Below are 11712 nucleotides of genomic sequence, written 5' to 3'. Positions count from 1 at the left end.
ACCAGCTTTCCCCTGAACCTCACGTGTTTTTGTCTATGGATACTCCAGGGATGCTGGCCTATTGCCAGATAGAGACCCTTAGTTCACAGAGAGCAAGCCCAGAGGCAGGACCACCTGCCCCCGCCGGCTCTTGCTTTTCTCCCCTTGCTCCTCTAATGGGCCTTTGCTCCTCTAGTAAGTGGATCTTCTCTTGGAGTTGACAGTGATGCTCCAAGTATGTCTCCAGTGGCGTGCCACACTGTCACGGTATCTGGGAACATCGGTTTGGTCTTCTTCCCACTCTGTGCTAGGAACCTCACCCCTCACTGGTTTGCCATGTCTTTTCAGGACTTCCTTCTGTTTTCCCAAGGGAACTTGATGTCCTATAAGTGCATGGGTGAACACATTAGAAGTAGTATGACTGGACCAGCTAACCCCCGGAGACCCCATAACCTCTTGGGTTCCTCAGAAGACAACCCGGCTTCTCACCACAGCACCAGGGTATAGCCGAAGCTTGGCTGGTCACAGCATGCCTGATTTTGGATGGTGACTGTGAGGGGGAGCCGCAGGTTCACTGCTGGGCCCCCAGAAAGAGAACGGTGTGTGGCTGGCCACTTGCTGCTCTCACACCAGGCTACATGATCCATCTGTTCACACACAGTTAACGTGGCTAACTACCTCGCAGCACCCAGTCACAAGGCACCAGTACTTGTGCTCTGCTGAGGCTGAACTACTTGCAGGGTGCGTGCGTGCATGCGTGCGTGCGTGTTTTGAGCTTTATGAGGAATCAATAGAATCAACAAGGCAGGGTAGAACCTCCGAAGAGTAGGAAAGGATTCGAGATGGAAGAGGTCACCATGAAGAGCCCCACTTCAGCCTGTACAATGCCCAGTGCTTGTCTTTGAGAGCCTGTCTCAGCTGATGGTCACCTCATATAGGAATTGCTTCCAGGAAGACCAGCCTGCTCATGCTCAGTGGAGCTCAGCACAGGAGGCGCTTTCTTCTGTGATGGCCTAGCTATTGTGCAAAAGGCCTCTGAGCAGACAACTATGGACACTGCCTCAGCTCATATGAGGCAGCAGATCTCAGAATGGGAGTGATCACATGTTGGGACAGGGAATACAAAAAAATTAGGCAAGTCATGCTGAAGTGATGAGGGTGCTCAGATCGACGTTGAATGTCCAATCTTTTCAGGGTAGGACTCTAGTGCCCTCACCTTACTTTGGAAGCAAATTCTTTAGTTGAGAGATACAAGCCCATCTGTACTTTAAGGATTTTTTTTCTTTTCAGAACTCTTCACTCTTTTTGAAGAGCTCACACTGGAACTTTATAATTTGTCATAAAATGCAAGGAGCCATCCTGCTGGATCAGGAGTGTTGGAACATGACGCCATCCATGAGGTCCTAGCGCCAGGGGGCTCTGGTGACTGCCTTGTTCGGTAGATTTGTCAACAGCAGAAGATTTCTGCCAGCTGGCTCCCAGAGATGTGTTGCATTTGTGAATTGGCTTATCAGTGAACTGCTACTCCCTAAATTGATTTAGGGCAAATTAATCTTTGATTAATTGACCCTAAGTCCAGTCTTCCACTTGAAATTCTTAATTAAACTTTTAATTTTGGGACGATCATGGATTCGTACACAGTTATAAGATACAATGCAGATAGCTTCGGTACCCTTCCCTTGGTTTGCTCCAGAGTAACTGGTTACAAGCAAAAGAACAGTTTGAGCCTCAAGACACTGACAGGAGTGCAGTCCAGACTCAGAAGACCCACCATCCAGGGTCCTTTATCTCTCCTGAGACTATTATCTTATTTAGGGTTTCCATTGTTGTGATAAAACCCCACCACGAAAAAGAAACTTGGATTTAAAAAGGGGGTGGTGGTGCTTATTTTAGCTTACAGTTTCATATCACAGGCCATCACTGAAAGAATTCAAGGCAGGAAGGTTGGGATGGAGATGGATCAGTGAGCCGTGGGTCTGGACTTCCCAAAGGATGCAGAAAACTCTGTTAGTGGATCTATGGGGGAAAGGTGATGAGATTTACAAATTGTTTGGTCAAAACATTGGAGATAAAAATTGTTCTTGACAGCGAGTGGAAGCAGTTGGCTGTAGGAGGTCCTGGTGTGTCCCTTTAGGCCATGTTTAGACTGGTTAGGTTAGAGAGGAAGGGAGAGAAAGGAGAGGGGGCATCGGAGCACTCATGCAGGGAAGAGAGAGAGAGAGAGAGAGAGAGCGAGCTGAGCTTTAGATGACTGTAGTCAGCCAAAGGGAGTCTCCAAGCCTGAGCAAGGCAGTTTCAAGATCACGATGTACAGAAGTAACAGCAGACCACTCACTGAAAGCCAGTCTGATAATGGAGCCTTGAGTTGGAGAGATGGACACGGTTTTAGGTACACCACCCTGAGAGCTGGCCGATCGCATCTCTCTCTCGGAGAAGTCACAACACAAAGAGGCTTCTACTTACAGACTCAGAACAGTGACCTTTGCGAAGGATCAGAGCAGAGCAGGAAAGAGATTCATGACCAGAGCCGTATCTACTTGTCTGTCTGCTGGGGAATCCAAGTGTTTGCACAGAGATTACCCGTCTCTAGCTGAGCTTGTTGTGTTTATCTGGCAATGACAAGGGTAGGAGGTGGGGAAGAAGGATCGGAAGGCATCTGGCTTGTAATAAAGACAATCTGCACGACATGATGAGAATCGTGTACCTCGGGTTGTAGGCCTGAATGCTTCAGGAGGATCATTTCATGTTCAGTTGCATAATTTCATAGATACATCAAGATCCTGGCGGAGGCTATTGACTAAGTGTCTCTCATACACTGACAGTGAAAAGTCCATGAAGCAAAGGAGAACACACATTTGATGGCTTCAGGTGCTCTGATATCTGGGTTGGCACATGCTGCCCTTCCCAGGTGCCATCTCTCTCACCTCAGAGCCTTAGCGTCCCTTCTAGGATCAGGTGTGCTTCCTCTTTCTCTACCTCTGAACATCCTTCTCCCACATAACACTGGGGACAGGCCACTCATGCAAAGACAAGTGGAGTGTAATTTTTCACACCAGCATTCGTAAAGTATCGCTTTTCTATCATCTTTCGATAATCTACAGATCATTTCTTAAAAAGTGGTTTGGTTGCTGTACGTCAAACTACCCCATGAGGCAACTTAAAATCATAAAAATGGGATGAACTCAGTTCTGGTGAAGAAGCGGGTGCAGAAAAATGAGCACCTAGAGCTTCTTCAGAAGTGGTAGGTGGCATGCCAGTGACAGAGCTGTGGGCTGGCTGTCCATGCCTGCTCTTGTGTCTGTCATATTGCTGGGTGACCACACAGGGAGGCAGGAGGAATAGACAGAGTCAGGGTTGTCTCTCAGGGTTGCCTTTGTACCACACTGGGCTCTGGAAAGAAAAGCCATGCCATGGGAGACCAGATAAAACAGGGAACATTGACTCTGGACTTGGATTTCACCTGTTAAAATGTACTTTTCTCCCACTTTGAAGGATCTGCCTGATTTCTCCACAGACTATGTTTCATTATTTTGAAACTGAACACATACCCCTGTGTCTTCATGAACTTAAGCTATTAAGTGAACTGGAGAGGATGAGGCCAGTAACACTGCTCCTGCGTGACTTACAAAAGCAACAAGGATTTGGGTTTAGACAGAAACGTGGAACTACAGACCGTGGAAGCGACATTTCAGACAGCGAGGGGCCAGGATAGGAGTGAAGTCCCAAGCAAACAGCAGAAGCTCCAGGCCCTTGACTTCCTCGTTTGTGACACAAAGGCTTGGATCATGAGTTCCTTCCACTTGGGTGATTCTCCAAGAGAAGAAAAAGATGTAAGTGGCAAAGAGATTCATAGAAATGGAAATCAGTAATGTGGAGCTAGTATTAAAAAAAAGAAAAAAAATAAAAACTGCAACATGGATAACAGGGGTGGAAAGGCACAAGAGCATACATTAGAATAAAGGGAGAGGACCGAATTCAGGAGAATAAAGGGCACCCTCACGCTAAAGGAGGCGACCAAGGTGGCTTCTGTGTCTTTTCTTCTGAATCATGATAAGAGACTAGGGCACTGGAACATCAGTGGTTCTGTGGTGCCAGCGGATGTGTGGAACATCAGTGGTTCTGTGGTGCCAGAAGATGTGTGGAATGTCAGTGGTTCTGTAGTGCCAGGGGATGTGTGGCTTGTTGGCTTGTTGGCTTTTTGCTCTTCTGGGAAAGTCACTGCCCCATGAAGAATAGGAAAGGGGTGATAAAAACTGGGCCAGAGACAAAACAGGTATGAAGAGGTCAGAAGCCACTGCATATGACATGTTATGAGCCTAGGCTACGGCATGAGTCTATGCCACAAGCCCAAAACTACTGCACCCATCTACGTCACAAGCCAAGACTACTGAATCTGCCTATGACATAAGCCCAGACTATGGCATCAGCCTATGGCACAAGCCCAGGCTGTGGCTTCAGCCAATGTGATTGTGCCAGGCAATAACATCTGCTTATCACATGAATCCAGGGTATTGCATCTGCCAAGACATATGCCCAAGCTAATGCAACCACTGACATAATAAGTCAAGCTGTGGCATTTGTCTGTGTCATAAGTCCAGCTATTGCATATGTCAAGTCAGAGGCCCAGGTTAATGTATCTGCTGTGTCAGAAGCCCAGGCTAAAGCATATGCCATGTCATAAGCCCAGATTAATGCATTCATCTGTGTCACAAGCCCAGACTATGGCATCTTGTCTATGTCATAAGCTCAAACTATGACATCTGCTATGTCACAAGCTCAGCATTTTGTATTTGTCTCTGTCTAAAACCAGGCTATGTCATCTGTGAAGACATAAAACCAGTCCACTGCTGCTGGCTATGTCACAGTCCTATATTATTACATCTGTCTGTGTTACAAGGCCAGGCTATGACACCCGCCCTATCACAAGCCCAGACCACGGCATCTACCTGTGTAACAATTCCTGCTGGCATGTCACAAGCCTAGACTCTGGCACCTGCCCATGCTGTAAGTGCAGGGTATGGTGTCTTTCCCCAGGCTGTTTTATCTGCCACATCACAGAACCTTATGTGAAGACCCCAGGCTAAGAGATGCTCCAGTCTCACAAGCTGGAATATGTCATCTGCCAGCTTCACAGGCTCAGGCTACTCATCTGCAGGTTGTAAGCCCAGACTATGATATCTACCTACGTCATAAGTCTAGGCTTTGCATCTGACTATGTAATAAAAGAGGTCTGCCTCTGCCTGTGTCATAAATCCAGGATTCTGTATCTGTCAAGTGATAGGCCCAGGCTAATGCTTTATTATTGTCGCAGACCCAGACAATTCCCCCTGTCACATGGCCAGACTATTGCATTTGTCTATACCATCATCCTAAGCAACTGCCTGTGCCATAAACCGAGGCTATATCATCTTTCTATGTTACAAATCACTCTATTTCATCTGCCAATTGATATGCCCAGACACCTGACATGCCAAAAGCCCAAACTATGGCATTATACCACAAGTTCAGGTTAATGCATCTGTCGTTGTCACAAGCCCAGGTATCTGCTATGTCGCATGGCTAGGCTATGGCATTGCTTCTATCTCACGTCCAGGTGATGGTGCCTGCCTATGTTATACTGCCCGGGTATGCCTTCTGCCTATGTCACAAACCTGTCTATGGCATCTGCCTTCCCTCAAGTGGAGGCTGTGGCATGTGCCATATCACAGGCCCAGGCAAAGGCACCTGCCTATATCCAAGCACAAGATAACACATCTAGGAACTCAAAATCCCAGTCTACCAGCCTTTGTCACAAACCCAGATTATCATACCTGCCTATGTCAAATGCCCAGATTAAATAGCTGCTTATGGAACAAGCCCAGATTATTGCATTTGCTTAAGTCACCAGCCCAGGCTATGGGACCTGCCTATATCACAAACTCAGGTTATGCCATGTGTCTGTGTTATAAACCCAGGACACTGCTTCTGCATAGTCGTAATTCAAGGCTTTATACATCTGCCTAATTCACAAGCCATGCCTATTGCCTCTGCCATGCTACAAACACAGTGTACCTTATGTGGCATCTGCCTACATGCAGGAGCCCATGCTAATCCATCTGCCTTGTTTCCAAACCCTGATTGTTGTGTCTGCAACACAAGCTTGGTTCTCACTGACTCAGGGCCTCAGAAGGTCAGGCTGAAGGTCCCTATTGACGTCCACAGTGGGATACTGCCTTCTAGCCTTTCAGAAGTTGACACATCCAGAAAAGGTACCATTACCAACGATGACCCCTGTTTGAATTGCTCATATTTTAATCATCTGATTGGAGTTAAAAAATAACATTTAATTTTGTTTAAAGTTTCATAAGCGTATATAGTGTATTTTGATCTTATCCTCCTTACTTCCTCACAATTTATCTCAAGCCATCTCCTTCTAATCTCTGTGATAATTATTGCCATTACTGTTATTATTATTAGCCCCTGATTCTAATTAGTGCTATACATACATGCATGGGGTAGAGCCATATACCAGCACACGAACAGCTACCAATTGCCACACCTTGCCACACCTTGCCACACCTTGCCACACCTTGCCACACCCCCAGATGGCCACGCTCTTTCCTCTAGCAGCCACCAGTTTCCAAAAGCTTCTTTGTCATGAGTTGGGCCTCAGAATCCTCTCTCCCTCCAGGCTGTATTTTTTTTTATTGGGCATCTATAAAGATGATTACTTTAAAATTTCAAGAAACACACATAACTCTAATTTTTTCCAAAGAAGGCAGAAAATAAGTATTCTCCTAATTCCTTTCAGAAAGTAAACAAAATCCTGAGTGTAAAATTCTGAACACATTACAAATGAGCCCACAGGCCAGGCTCCTTTCTGCAAAACTTAGAAGGAAGCTAAACTATGCGGAGGTGTAATGTTGAACTTCAGGAATTAGAATTGGGCAGAAAGTGTTATGTGATTTTTTTTTTTTAAGAATGAAAGTTTAGGTTGAAAGAATAAGGCATCATGTCTAAGTCTTTAATAAAACTCTACTTTATTTTTGATGATTCCTGATGAACTGGGTGTGGAATGGCATCTAGAAATAGTAGTGTGAGAGGGATAGAAGGACAAGTTTTAGGCACAATAATCCTATATGGAAAACAAAACAAAACAACCTCCTCCCAAAAAACCCAAAAAACAAAATAAAACAACAACAACAAAACAAAACAAACAAAAAAACAACAATGAGTGTTTTGCACATAGTGGTGGAGAAGAGGCACCAGGACAACTCTTTTTTGTTTTTTATTTTTATTTTATTTTTTCAGGACAACTCTTAAGGCAGGGGCCCCACCGTGATGCTACAGGTGCTTTGGCCAGGTAGGTGTCTGCATTAAGGCTTCTTTGGGTACCATTGGGTGAGGAGTGGCCTCCCCAGGTCCCACTCACAGATGCCCAGAGCACCCCCTTGTTTCAACTATAATAAGCAGCAACACCTGCAGATGTGATCAGACGTCCCCAGGGCACAGGATTCCCCTCCTGGGGACACAGAACCATAAAAAGATACTAAGTTTAAGAGTGCAGGGTCAGGAGGAGCCCTGCAGTGTTAGGAGCCTTACAGTCTGAAGTACACAGCCCATGAGCAGGAGAAGTGACGTTAGCGTAACTTCCTGTTAACATCCTGCAGGGCACAGTTGTCCTGGTGGGCAATGCTGGCTGCAGCATTTAGTCTAGACCAACTTAGGCTTGGGCATTTTAATGGATGCTGTGTTTTTGTCCAAACAAAAGAGTAGATGAGATTATGTTTAAAACGTACTCCATATTGTCTCTTGACCACTTTGAATGTTTTAGGTTGAGAAATATTTGTGAAATAAATAGTCATTATTCACTACTTTTTATTTCAAAGATTTATTTGTTTCACCACTCATGTTGGTATTTGTGCGTGTGAGTGTGTGTCTGCGTTTGTGCCTGTGTGTGTGTCTGTGTTTGTACCTGTGTGTGTGTGTGTGTGTGTGTGTGTGTGTGTGTGTGTGTGCGCGCGCGCACGCGCACCATTTTATTTGTGTGTAGTGCTCAAGGAGGCTACAAGGAAGAATCAGAGCCATGTGGACTGCAGTGAAAGACATTGCTAGCTGGCATATGAGTGGTGGAAACTGAACCTGACTCCTCTGGAAGAGCAACCAGTGCTCTTAACCACTGAGCCAAGTCTCCAGCATACTTGTAGCTTTTTAAAAAATATTAACATTTTGGCTTTCTTAATTTTCCACTGAAGTCTCTAATCATCCATTTATAGCTTTGTATAAAATGATCCCTGAGACAGCAATCCACTGTCGTTATGACAGAGAACTTATTATGAACACACGCCTATGACATCTTATGAAGACCCTACATTTATCTTCTTACAGTTGCTGAGCCAATGCATTGTTCTGTTTCCTTCTTGCTCTGTTCATCCGAACACTTCTCATTACTGCAGTGCCCTTATTTTGAGGCAACCTCTCCACTTTAGACATTTGTTAACCATGTAGTTTCCTTTGCCCTTTAGTGAGTACTATTTAAGCTTATATTTACTTAAAAACAATATATATACACACACAAATATATCATATTTTCCAGCATATAAGATGACTTTTTAACTCTGAAAAATCCATGACAAAGTCGGGGGTCGTCTTATATGCCAGGTACTTACCTGCAGCTTGCTTCTCCTTGCTTCTTATGTCTGGGGCATATAGTGTGTGTGTGGGTGACATGGCCAATTCCTCATTCTGTGCAGGGAGTATGAAGCAGAGAGGAGCAAGCTGCACACATCTTGCTGTACCTTGAGGAAGAGAATGTGAGTGTGCACTGGCTGTCCACCAGAACCTGCCCATTCCACTCTGAGGGCTTTGTGTCTTAGGGTTGAGTGTGGAGCACGCTTTAAAGGGGCAGTGTAGGCTGGCACTGGCTGTCAGCTGACATTTAATAAAGTGCCTGGCTGTCTGTGCCCTGCCTGCAAATAGACACATGGCCAAGTCTGCTGCACAGGGTGTGTGTTGGAAGAGGGGTATTCTTATACGGCAAATATATTCCCAAACTCTATATTTTAACTGGAAAGTTGGGAGGGTCATCTTATATGCCCAGTCATCTTATATGTTGGAAATTTTAATATATGTACACACACACACACACACACACACACACACACACACACACACACAGCAATTCATTTGGATTCCAATGACCTCAGGCAGGTTACCAAGGAAAATGAACGGCTGAACTAGCCTGATTCCAGGTCACCACTGCTTACTGGTCAGAAGACTGTAGATGTTCCACAGTAACCAGGTAGGGTGGAAAACAGGACATCCTTATGTCAGAAGAAGTTCATCCTGCACCAAACTAAGTTACCCTCTTACCTATTATCACCCTAGCTGCCAGGCATGTGAAGGCATCTTGTGTGTAGAAACAAAACAAGACATAGATCATCCCTGAGACCTACAGGCCATACACATCGAAAGCAATGAGTCCTGTCACTGCCACTTAAGTAGAAAAGCCAGACACTTCTGTCCAGATGTGAAATGCATATACCATCCATATGGGAAGTGTCTTCTGTTTATTTAACAAAGTTGAAAAAAAGGAATCTCTACTTAGTAAAAAGGCAAATTCTCTTTTTAGCTTCAAACATTGTCAGGACATGAAGGAACGCAGAGTAGGAGTTCTTTGGAGCTCAGTCATCTCTCTTAGTTGTCTTAGGCTTCAGAGCCCCAGCACCCCTATTTCTGTGTGCAGAAGCAGGCTTAGGAACTTCAGATGCAGACACATGCCTATATTTATCTTTTCACTCTAATTCGATTTATAAGTGTGAATTATGTAGATAACTGTGTGATTTTTTTTTCCTCTTTCCTCAGAAATTGAAAATTCCCACATCACACTGCTCCATGGACTCTTCTGAGGAAAGCCTACATATTATGTTTCATATTCAGGGCACATGCTGGCATAATGAAGTTGATGAATTGAGTCCCTGGGCTTGTCTTTGGTGTGTTATTATCTCAAAATTACACACTAAGCACAAACTTTAGAAGTCAAAGAGGATGATGCTGTTGAAGGTAGAGCAATATTTGTGAGGTGATTTTGGTGTGCTTGTATCTTACCTGAGAACCTGTTTATCTCCTGGTGGCACGCATATAAGTCAATAAGTGAGGTTCCCATGATGTCCACGTTGTGGACAAAGAAACTGAGGGTCAGAGAGGCTGGGGGCTTCAGGGTGGTCTCCAGGGAGCTGAGACCAGAACACAAGGGCAGGCTCCTGCGCAGCATCTGCTGCATGCTCACTTTGAAACCTTCCTAGCATCTGGTCATAGAGTGAGTACACAGGTATGCATCGGGGAGCCACATCTACAGGTGACATGGTATCCAGGAACACTGATGATGGGATTTGGGTTGAGACTTGGTGCCAGAATTTTCAGGATCCCCACCTTGGGATTTTTCCTCTCTTTTTTTTGTCATGTCTATACATTTCCTGTATATATGTGTATCTATGTGTTGGTGTGTGTACACATATGCCTGTGTAAGTGCATGTGAATATGTATGTGGGTACATGTGTTCATGTGCATGTGTTTGTGTGCATGTGTGTGTGTGTGTGTGTGTGCATGTGTGAATGTCCATGTGTGTGTGTGTATAGTAGATAGACTAGAGATTGACACTGTAAGTGTTTTTCCTAGTTGCTTTCCTTATCTTTTTAAGTCAGGGTCTCTCACTAACCCTGGAGCTCATGAATTCCACTAGCCTGGCTAGCCAATGAGTTCTGTGACTATGGCCATGTCTTCCTCATCTGCACTTAGATTACAGGCTCTGGCTGCCATGCCTGGCTATTTACATGGGTGTATACGATTTAAGTGCAGGCCTGGGAGTGCTTAATCAACTGCTCCATTTCCACAGCACTATATGTTTCTTGTGTGAATGTTGGGAGAATTTGTAATATTTCTGTTATTGCTGATTTTGAAATATATGGTTTTCCAAAAGAGAGGTGTGGTGAGCAAACAGAAAACCATTGTATGTGCTAATGGGCAAAATGACAGATTAAAAGGCTTTTTGCACAGTTAATCATGAACAACCAAAATGCAGGTGGAAGCAGGTCCACCTGCTTGCAGATGTGAGGGGATGGAATGCGACAGCAACTAGTGAGCGCTCTTTACTGGCCTGCCTTACTCTATGGTATAGCCATTCACCATAGCAAAGACAGTTGAGTCATGTCACCAGCCTGCCCCACTCTTCCAGGCACGTTCCCCCGCCCTTTGGAGTGTATGTATGCTGTGAGCCTGCTTCTGCTCTCTGCCAGGTGATTGACATGTGCTTTAAGACTGTGGGAGTTTTATCGGCTTCATAATTATTCTGTGTGTGGTGTTAGCTTAGTTTATATCTTTGTATATACTTATTTTATGCTCTTTAAAAGGCAATAAACCTAAAATGTGTATAGTTCACCATAGCACAGTGGGTCTTAGGGAAGCGTAAAAAGTCTATTGTCTTGTCTTGCTTTCTGAAAGAGTACCACACGCCCACAGATCCAATGAGGATTACTTTGGGTTGTGTAGTGATGGGTTGACTTTAAAAGTCTACTGTGCAAGGAGAGAGGCCGGGTGTGCAAGCCTCGTGGATGTGGTGAAGGAAGAGGAGGCTGCTGGGAGGCAGAGACTGTGTGGAAACTCAGGAGACACTGTTTTATTATTCCAAGATGCTTGTTAGGCCTCTAAAATCGACTAAGAGACAGGTCCATGGAGTGTCAATAAAGGCCACTCCAG

The sequence above is a fragment of the Acomys minous genome (assembly GCF_964271855.1).
Source record: "Acomys minous genome assembly, chromosome: 4".
NCBI lineage: Eukaryota > Metazoa > Chordata > Mammalia > Rodentia > Muridae > Acomys > Acomys minous.
Note: the sequence above shows the minus strand (reverse complement) of the source record.